Source organism: Cardiocondyla obscurior, linkage group LG05 (assembly GCF_019399895.1).
Source record: "Cardiocondyla obscurior isolate alpha-2009 linkage group LG05, Cobs3.1, whole genome shotgun sequence".
NCBI lineage: Eukaryota > Metazoa > Arthropoda > Insecta > Hymenoptera > Formicidae > Cardiocondyla > Cardiocondyla obscurior.
This window is the reverse complement of record NC_091868.1, coordinates 5,063,582-5,073,622: the sequence shown is the minus strand read 5'-3', so window position 1 is coordinate 5,073,622 and position 10,041 is coordinate 5,063,582.

The following is a 10,041-nucleotide window of genomic DNA, read 5'->3' as shown; positions in this document are numbered from 1 at the left end:
CGCTGAGGAAGATCCTTAAATACTACCAAGGTAACGAAGGTAAAGGTTTCTCGTGACGTCCGCTTCGGCTGGAGCCGTCAGGGGTCAGTGAGCGCTCCGGTCGGCAAACTCCGGCTCTGAATTCTCGATCGTTTTCTTCTTCTACCTTCTCTACCTTTTTTCGTCTCCACCGTGCTTCTTTTATTCCCGGGGGGAGAGGTAGAGGCTCGGTACTCTGGACGAATATCCCACTCTGATAAGCCCCGCGATGCGATTTATAGCTTAGCCTCGGGACAGAAACTCTCTCTTTCCTTCTCTCGCCTCCGTCTTTCTTCTTTCTTCTTTCTCCCGCGAAGTAGAAACTATTAAGCACGGTCAACCGCGGCGCCACGGCTGGAGGTTAAGCGGAGGAGAGGATGGGGCGCGATTCGTCTTGATCTCGTACTCTCAGAAAGCACAAGTGGGAGTTATAAATTGCAGGAACGAGCGTGCAAGTCGCTGACGTAACACCAATCCTCGAACTGATGTGGCGAATCCTGCGGGTATATCGCGCGGTTACACCAGCCTTCGGGCCCCTCGACAGGACACTTCCCAATGTCCTCGATTTTATTGCGTGGGATCGATTGGTCAGCTTCGCGAGGATTACATAAAGTGCTTTTTATACTCCTCGCTGCTTGAAAACGTTCAAATTAGTCGGAGATGAAATAAGTCGGATTTAATCTTCGTCTATCGCGTGGGAGGCAAATGAGCCGGACCTTAAGTATGCTATGCTTCACGTGTCTCATGTCTAAATAATCTTCTCTCGCGTGAAAGTTATTTTTTTTTTTTTTTTTTTATTCTTTCATGTATTTTTTTTCCTTCAATATTATACAGTTAATATTTTATATGCTCCTCTCTTTCGTACACACCGTCTGCTTTTATTTACGAGCTTAATTGAAATTAATTTAAGAATCATTGAAAGCAAACATTCTTCCCACGTTCAAAAAAAGTAAAATATTAAAAGAAATTTTTTTTTATCCCTCTTAATGTAACTACTAATAACTTCTTCAGTATTACTTGCCGCTGTCACGTAATCAGGCGTATACGTTTAATGATTGGGAGAAACGCAATTTTTTACGGTCTGTTGAACTAAACGCTCGCTCGAAAATACGTTTGAGAGTGAAGTGAGGAGGAAGCTGTCGACTATTACAGATCGTACAATATAATTGATCGCGGTGGGTGTATTTTTTCAGTCGGCAGATATTACTGCCTACACTTACGTAAGGATCATCAGTAAATCGAACTAATGTGAACAAGACGCGACGCGTTTCTGCCCGAGCGTTACGCGAGGAACAAATTGCTGGCGCGTTTAAAAACTTTCTAACGCCCACCTATCTAAACGTCGCGTTTACAATTCGCACAAAAGACCGCGGTGGAAGACGACTCAACGTTGCGGCGCATAAAATCGCGTACATTTCTCCTCCTCCTCCTCCGTCCTTTCTTCCAACAGGATACCGGATGTAGCAAAAACCAATCGTCGCATGCTACCGTACGCGAGCTCTGTGCGACCAGCGTTCAGAATGCGAAAGTAAAATAGTATACGGTATATACGGGATTAGCTAACAAAAGGGCCTGCAACCGTCAGAGATTCGCGATCTGAAACTCGTCGCTTTTGATCTTCTCCCGATCGGAGAAAGGAGTAGCGGCTTATCGCGCGTCACCGTAATCGCCCACGTAGTTTTATAGCGCGACAGGTCTTGACGAATTGTTCCCGCTCCGTTCTCCGGACTCCCCTTTCAACCTGAGCCTAATAACTCAGCGCCGATAATCGGTTGCATTACGCTCGTCCGTACGACCCGACCTCATGAACTTCGCTCCACCCATACCGCCACGGTCTACCGCGGCACAACTCGTGCAAGCCGACTCGTGTAAAAGGATCCCACCTTCGTATCTCCGCCTTTTACTTCTTTAAACTCTTCCTCCGTTAGCCGCTATCGCCTTCTTTTCCCTTCATCTCCGTTCGCTTCTAAGCGTAGTCTCGCGAGAAATGGAGCAACGCTCGATTATATTCTATTGATGCTGAACTCAGGTGAGCTCATCTCGACTGATAAGGTATTGTATCACGGAGATACCTCTCGTGGCTCGTTTAGCACCAAAGATCCGGCATCAACAAAAAAAAAAAAAGAAAAAAACTAATCAAATCGCCAACGAACATTGTACATCTGATATAATAGTACTTTAACCGAGTTATATATCGAGAGAAGGCAGTGGCGCTTAAATCATGTTACATCACAGCCAATTATGACGTGATTCACGGTACGAAACAGACTTATAGAACGCGCGCGCCTTACGGCGGTGATCTTCCAAGTGTTCAATTCATGCAACACATGTTATTGAAGTAGATTATGCGGGCTTAATTAAGCCATTATCTTAGTATTCAAGTCTTACTGCAAATATACGCTATAATTACGCATTATGAAAAACCAAATCAAATTCCTCTACGAAAAACATAAGATAATTAATATTATAGTCACATTATACATATAGTAAAATATTTTAAGTTTTTTTTTTTTCTTTTTTTTTTCAATTTTTTTTTCTTTTAGTTTTTCTCCGTCTGTTCCATTTTTTCTTGTATTTCAGTGTATGTACAGTACATACGTTATTTAAATCGACCAAGTTATACACCCTCGCCTTTTGTCACTTTTAAATAGATGCGCATTGTAACGATTGCATTCCACCGTTTCACTTTCACGAATATTTTTTCATCGAGACTGCGCGAAAAATGCATATCACGAGATGATTTTTATGAGAATCAACCGCGAGATTCGCGTGAAAGATTGACTTTTTAGACTTGCATTGTACAGCGGAATTTCACCTTTGCGATCATGTCGCGTTTTCGAACGTTTTTGCCGACACCGAATCCGGTGCTTCCTGAATCGTGTTTGTGGCATCTATGTTAAATCACGACCAAGCCCGGCAAGACAGTGTCGGGTGCGAGTCTCCGTTTTCCTTTACGTCCCGCTTGTCATATACTTAATCAACCTGCCACTGCCAGGTCGAAATCTGCCTAGATCCGTGAAACGCGACGTAATTCACATCTCAGACTCTTAGCGCTAGTGACCTGGAAGCGAACTCGATGGGATACGTGATGAATATTTTATAAGAAACGGAAACTTAGTTCCTTTCGGACGGGAGCAGTTTGCTTTGGCACGAAATCCCTTTATTTGCGATTTTAATTTGCTGGCTTTATCGAAGTAGATTCGAAAATAACAGTTTCTCTCTTTTCATTTGAATAATTCTCGTATTGTGTAACTCGTAGATTTTTTAAAAACATATGATAAAGAAAAAATAATATGCACGAAATTAAAGAAAAATTTTATTTTAAAGTATCCAATTGCAGTTTTTTTTTTTTTTTTTTTTTTTTTTTTTTTTATATAGCTAAAATAATTAAAATTATAATACCATATCATATTTTACGTAAATATAAAATTAATGTTTGTTGGTTAATAAGGCGAAGTAGCAAATTCTGCCAAGAAAAAGAGAAAGCATATTTTTCGAAACGCAAACGTATGTTATTAAATATTACCCTCGCGCATATCGCGAAAGGGCAAGATAAGCATCGTATACCCGAGTCACGAAGACGTTCCGTTCTCCGAGAGAAGGATCTATACTCCCCCGTAGCAGCTGTACGAAGGGCTTATCTTTCCGCGAGGCTCAATCGGAAGGGCTGCGTTATACCCAGTAAGCAAGGCTTAAACGTCAAATTGTATGCCCGGTGGAGCGATCATCGTAGAGATATCTCCACCTCGTCGTAGACCGCCTGAAGTCTCAATTCCTCGTCGTAAGGCCTCGTCGACGTGCTTGTACACGCGTTCCTAGGTCCCCTCGCGATGTATGTATCGCCGTATGTGCCCGACGAGTATGATTGGTACGTATTTCACGGTTTACGGCGGGATCATTTCAATCGAACATTATCGAGCCAGAGAAACCATAACGAGCCCACGTAGAGTTGCCTACAGTTACCCCGAAGCAACGCGGCTGGCAATCAGCAATGGCCAAGTTGCGCGCAATTGTGTGTACATACAATATATTCGTATACGTGTCTTGTATATATAAAAACATTTATACGCCCGTCTGAATGTGTGCCCACATTTATATACTTATGCAGGGCCAGTAAACTACAGCACCGTAAGACGTATACGTTTATATCGCGGTCCGGTTGTACGGTGTTGCGTTGCCAGGCATCCTTAAATAAAAAGTGCCTCGATATGCGCGTACATAGTCCGGCCAGACTCTCTTGTAAATACCTACTTGCCTCACTTGCGTATGCACGCGTATAGTTCTAAGGTATGTACCCGCTTGGAACGGAGCGGCCGCTGTTCTTTTTAGAGATTATGGAAAAGAAACATTGCTCCACATTCTCTCTCGTTCTCGCGTTTTTCGCTAATACATTTTCCTACCGCCGCTTCCAAATTGTAGAGTGACCTCGTACGTTCGATCTATCGTTACCAACATATACGCGAAGCATTGTATTTGCGCGATTACGCTTTCACTATGGGCCGCATGTCGTTATCATTATCGTCGGATCTGGCGGCAACTTCGATGGCGGCGCTTTTATGAAACGACGGCGGTGCTTTAAGGCAACTAGGAGGTATTATGCGAAGTACAGATAATGGTACTGCAAGAACTGACATTTTCCAAGGGAAATTTTTTTTTTTTTTCAAGCCCGCGTGTTTTAATGAGCCTTCTTTCAAGACATTCAGGCGTCTCGAAATTTAATTATTGTTATTGGCATAAAATCTTGAAATTTATACCGCGACGCCGCATGCTTTAATATTATCGTCTAACAATTATTAATAATTACTGACGTGTACAATTATTTTTTTAACGTAAAGAAAAGAATTGAAAGGAAAAAAAAGAAAGTTATATCATTCCCAGTAATCAGTAAATAATATAGTTCATTGTCTAACGTTAAAATTGCTGAGACAATCCGACTTTGCGGAATCTGATTGCGAAATCGCGCGTATCGTAAACGTAAGAACTTACGTTTACGGATACTGTTACGACAATTTATTTAATACGCGATTTTTCCCTGTCGGCGTAATTTCACAACGCCACGAGCGAACTTTGTTCGCTTCTCCCGAGGATGAACCCTTTCCTATGCGCGCGATTGTCGCAACCTCTGGCACATAAGGGGGCCATAATCTTGGGGAGGCTCGCAAGCCGGTTTTCGAAACGTCACGTACCTATAATCTCGCCGGCTTTGTACGCCCGTCGTATCGTTCAAAAGTGCACGAGACTCGCGCGCGAAAGATCGGAAGCGTTAAGTTCGTGCTTTATACTAGTGCGACCTCGACTGTGTAATTACAGGACGCGGCGATAAGAGAGGCCCTCGGATTCATAGTTTGACAGTAAATGTATGCACGCCCACCTTGCCCCATCTCTCGCGTGCCTTTCCTACAACTGAGCGACGTAAAAACTCGCGGCGCGATGCCGCATAAAGTTCGCGAGCGCCAAGTTGTTAAGAAGGAGGAACACCGCATAGGTCGAGGAACGATCCGCGTCCGTGTTAAATTCCGCATTTCTTATTTACATTTGCGTTAATTGCACCTTACCATCTCGCGGTGACGCTCTCTCGGCCCGACTTTTGTCCTCGCGGGCGCGACCATAAATTATCGTGCGGTCTTATGACGGACCCCACGACTGACCTCCGTCACGATGAAGGGTCGAGAGCGTACGAGAAGTCTCAACTTTTAAATATTAAGCGGACTATGTCGCTTTCCTACTTCAGTAACTGCAATTCGAATAAAAAATTAATATATTATTTATTCCAAATTTTCATTCAACAATTTTTTCTTTTCTATGCTGGTTACATTTTTATATTATTCTTCTAATAGTTAATTGGAAATTAAAATTGATATCTGTATTAAAGATCCAGCTGTTTTATTAATTAATTTTTTTTTAATGTTCCAATAAAAAGATTGAAAATTTGTCGATACGAAATGCCTATAACAGACGCTAATGTGCATAAGGAAGGTTCCTAGGCCGGAAATTAGTAAGCGCGAGCATGTGGTGAGTCCGGCGCAGTATGCTATATACATACGTACAAGTATTACGCGGTGAATATGTGTAATGAGGTAAGAGAAAGGAGACTGAGGAGGAAGGGGGAGGAGGGCGAAAGCTGAGGAGACGAAGTAGAAGAAGAAAGAAGGCAGACAATACTTGCCAAGGACAGGCGGTATTCAAATGCGATCGTAGCTGCTGTTGCTGCCTGCACAGCGAAACATTTTTGCAGACTACCATGGCTGCGGGACAACCGTAATTTTTTTCCACCTTCGCAGGCGCGCAAGTACCCCGTCCCTTTCTGCATTAACCCTCCTTCTTCTTGCACCGCCGCCTTCTTCGTTCTCGTTTCGTTGCCGCCGCCGCTTTCTTGAACAGCGTCTTCCTCGCGAACTGACTTTCGCACGTAAAAAGGGTCGCTCTACAGTCGTATATCATCAAGGTTTATTACTCATTGTTATAAAATATAGTAGCATAGTGACATGCGGCAAATTCTCGTGACGAACTCCTCGGCCGGTCCTCAAATGAGATTCGCGGGCCGCGCTTATACCGCGGATACAAAACCGCAACGACAAGCTGGAAGATTATTTCGAATGTTATGGCGTTTTAAAGACATACTTCATGTACTTTATCGTCGGCGTGAAAATATCTTCTAACGATCCGCGCCCATCCATCATAGAATTCAGGAATCTTTAGTACGACTTTATGACTAATGATACGAAAAAAAAAAAAAAAAAAATGAATGATTAATCACGACTAATGGGATGTCGCCGAGAAATAATTATTAGCCTCTTTAAATCGTCACTCCTCTTGATTGCGGAACGTACGCCAGACTTTGTTGTAATTATACAAGCAATAAGAGTTTATCTTCCCTGAAACTCTTCGTTTTGCCAAACCGGTCTACGAGATTCCTCGGGCTCCTCACTCCGCGAGCGATGTATGTGGCATTTTGCTCAAAGCTAACTGCCCTCGTAATGTAGACCCATGCCATCTGATTTTTCCCAAGGGAAATAAGCGACCCTTCGTAAGTGTATTACGATCGACAAATGGGAGCAACTTATTTAACGTTCTTAAGATGCTCGCAAATCTTGGCCGAGCAAAGCGAAAGGTTAGACGGCCCGATGTACCGACGCTACTAGGTACTCACTACGCCAACCTGCCTTATAATCAATTTCGAGATTTATATTAGATTCACTCCGGGGCAAAATTATATCTCTACCTTTTAATTCCATAAATAACCTTAAGACAACCGGCCGTGGCTTTACGCGACGCAGACGCGGCCTTGTTTTTCGTCCCGAATGTATATATTCGCGGCCGGAATCAGATCGGTTTTCTCATATAATCCATGGTCGAAAAACGATCGGCGGGCACGGCCCGTTCACATTCCACCGAAACGATCGGAGATATCCGGTGCCTTGTTGGGATCATTAGCGTGAGATCGTGTGACGTAACGAGCCAATCAGTGTCTCGACCGCTGGAGTAATGATCGTGTAGCGAAAGGTATTAGCATCATGGACGGACGGTCGATACCGTTAAACAAAACCTTGCCTCGTGACCTTTGCTCGGAAGAATCGCGGGGGACTCAGCCGATGGCGAGGACGATCTTGTCGAGTCGCACAACCATCCGGATCGTACGTATTTTTTGCGATCCGCGCGCGGTACGTTCTTCTGTCTAGACTAAAGCAGGCATGTGGACCGGAGAACAACGGATCGCTATGGAACCAGCCCGGTGACCTTTTGACTTGCCGAGCGCAAGAAATGTAGGTATCTCGCGGCGAACTGAACGCAATCATCGTAATCCCTCATCGTTCTTCGAACAGTTTTATTCTGCGCTGAAAGCATAGACGTTACTGGTTCAATCATAGCTCTATTATAATCACAATGACTAAACTGATTTTCTGATTTTCAAGGATACGTCCTCGTTAAAAAGAAGGCTATACGTATAATATCTTTAATGAAACTACAGCCTAGAGAATCGCTCGTTTCAAATATATTTTTAATAAAATTGCGTTGGTTATTGTAATATTTATAAACGTACGTCGAACGATTTATGAATTAATAACATCGATTTTTAGCAATTCAGATAGCGTTTTAGTTAAATACCCGCGATCGTCGCAACGCGACGATGCTACATTGCGAATGACATTCCTGCGCAATAAACAATCGCGCGAGACAGTCTGACCCCTCGATTCCTCAGAGATAATCAGCGAAAAGCCATCGAAACCGTTCCCGGCTAGCGATAGTTAATTACGAATCCAAGAAGTACTTTATTATTAGCGGGCATTTCAGGGTGCTTTAAATCGCCGTTTTATAGTACGCGGGGGCTGTCGCAACAGGCACGACATTAGTAACGGCAATACGACCTCGGCTCTGCCTTAAGATAACGAATCTTCTATTCTCTCTCTCATCTCGAGCTGCACAAACGGCGTCACGCGCACGCATAATTCCACGGCGCGTTGTTATGCGCGTCGGGTTAAAGCCAAGTCATGAGGTTGTATGCGCCGATCGCAATCGATAACCCAAAACGATTGGGAGTATCCCATACGTGGAAAAGGGGCGTCCTCCGAAGCCGCGGGATCGTTGTTTCGCGCGTGCACACGTGAGCGCGTATCTCCCGCAGATACCTGCCCTTCCGCGATACCGTCCAGCAGGAGGCTCAAAGACGCCGACGTCGATCCTCGGACCGTAGATGAATTTAGCTCAACAGGTACGCCGGCATATAATACGCGTATTATGCTTTGAGGGCACCGAGCGGCACGTATTTGAGCACCCTCGATGCGATGCGGCGCATTTGCTTTTTCACGATCCCTCGCGCTCGCTCGCGCAAAAGATGGACAAGAAGAGCAGCATTTGCTCCGGGCCTCTTCGTCTCGAAGGACCTTTGACTCTGAGACAAGAACAACGATCAATATTGACGGAGATTTTCGCTATCGTTTCGCCGAAACCAGTCGGCTGGCGCGTTTCGGAACTCGCTACAAGAGACGCCGACTTCCGTCGAGAAGCTCGCGCTCAAGAAAAAAAAAAAAAAAAGGAAAAAAACCCGGTGACGTTTATGAGCATAAGGATGATTCAGTTGGATGCGGCAGAAAAACATGTATGGGTGCTTGTAAGGATGTTAATCCTTTGTACTTGAGGGAGAAACGACGCGGCGTAAGTCGACGAAAGTATTCCGCTCATCTAAATGTTAATCCCGTGTACTGCAACGTTCATTCTTACTTGCGAGTATTGCAACCTCATCTAGTAGTAATCAATATGTAGTTTTTCTGTCAAGATAGACGCAGCAGCTTGTTGATAATTTAATATCTAGACAAAAATCTCGAAAAATATCACGTTCCTACGTTACTTTGCGTCTTTGCGTGCAATGGAAAAATTTTACGACTACAGCGAATCTTTAAAAATCATGCTTTATCCGCGATTCACATTTACGTCACAGCTGATAAAATTTCTTAATCGATAACAATTTTTTATTTAATTTGAAACGCCGTGTAATGCGTTTTGTAACATTGCTTCCCGTTTACGGGAAAATACCACAAGTGTTTTTATTTGATCGGAGGATGCAACCGGTTATCACGAAAAGTACGATCCGTAAAGAGGTCGTTGATTGGCCGATAGGAAGACGATTGGTTCGTGATAATGCGTTTGCGTTCGGGATCGGGTGCAGCTGACGAGGCGGTAGGCAAAAACGAGCATTCGGGAAAAAAAAAAAAAAAAAAAAAAAAAAAGAGGCAGAGAGATAACAGCAAAGGGGATGAGCGGGTATCCAACAGTAACGGTCGGAGGGGGCGGCAAAACCGGAATTTCATACAGTGGCGTAATATGCTGGATAATACGGCGGGAATCACGAAACTGCATCGAGATTGCTACTCGGTTTCTTCGACCGACCTTCTTCCTCCTTAATGTGGCCCCGAGATCTCGTTACCGATTAGACTTTCGACAAGGTAGACTGTCCCCTTATCAGGAAGTCTAAAGCTCGTTCTTTGTCGGTTAATTAAGTAACTTGCGTTACGCGGTTAATTAATT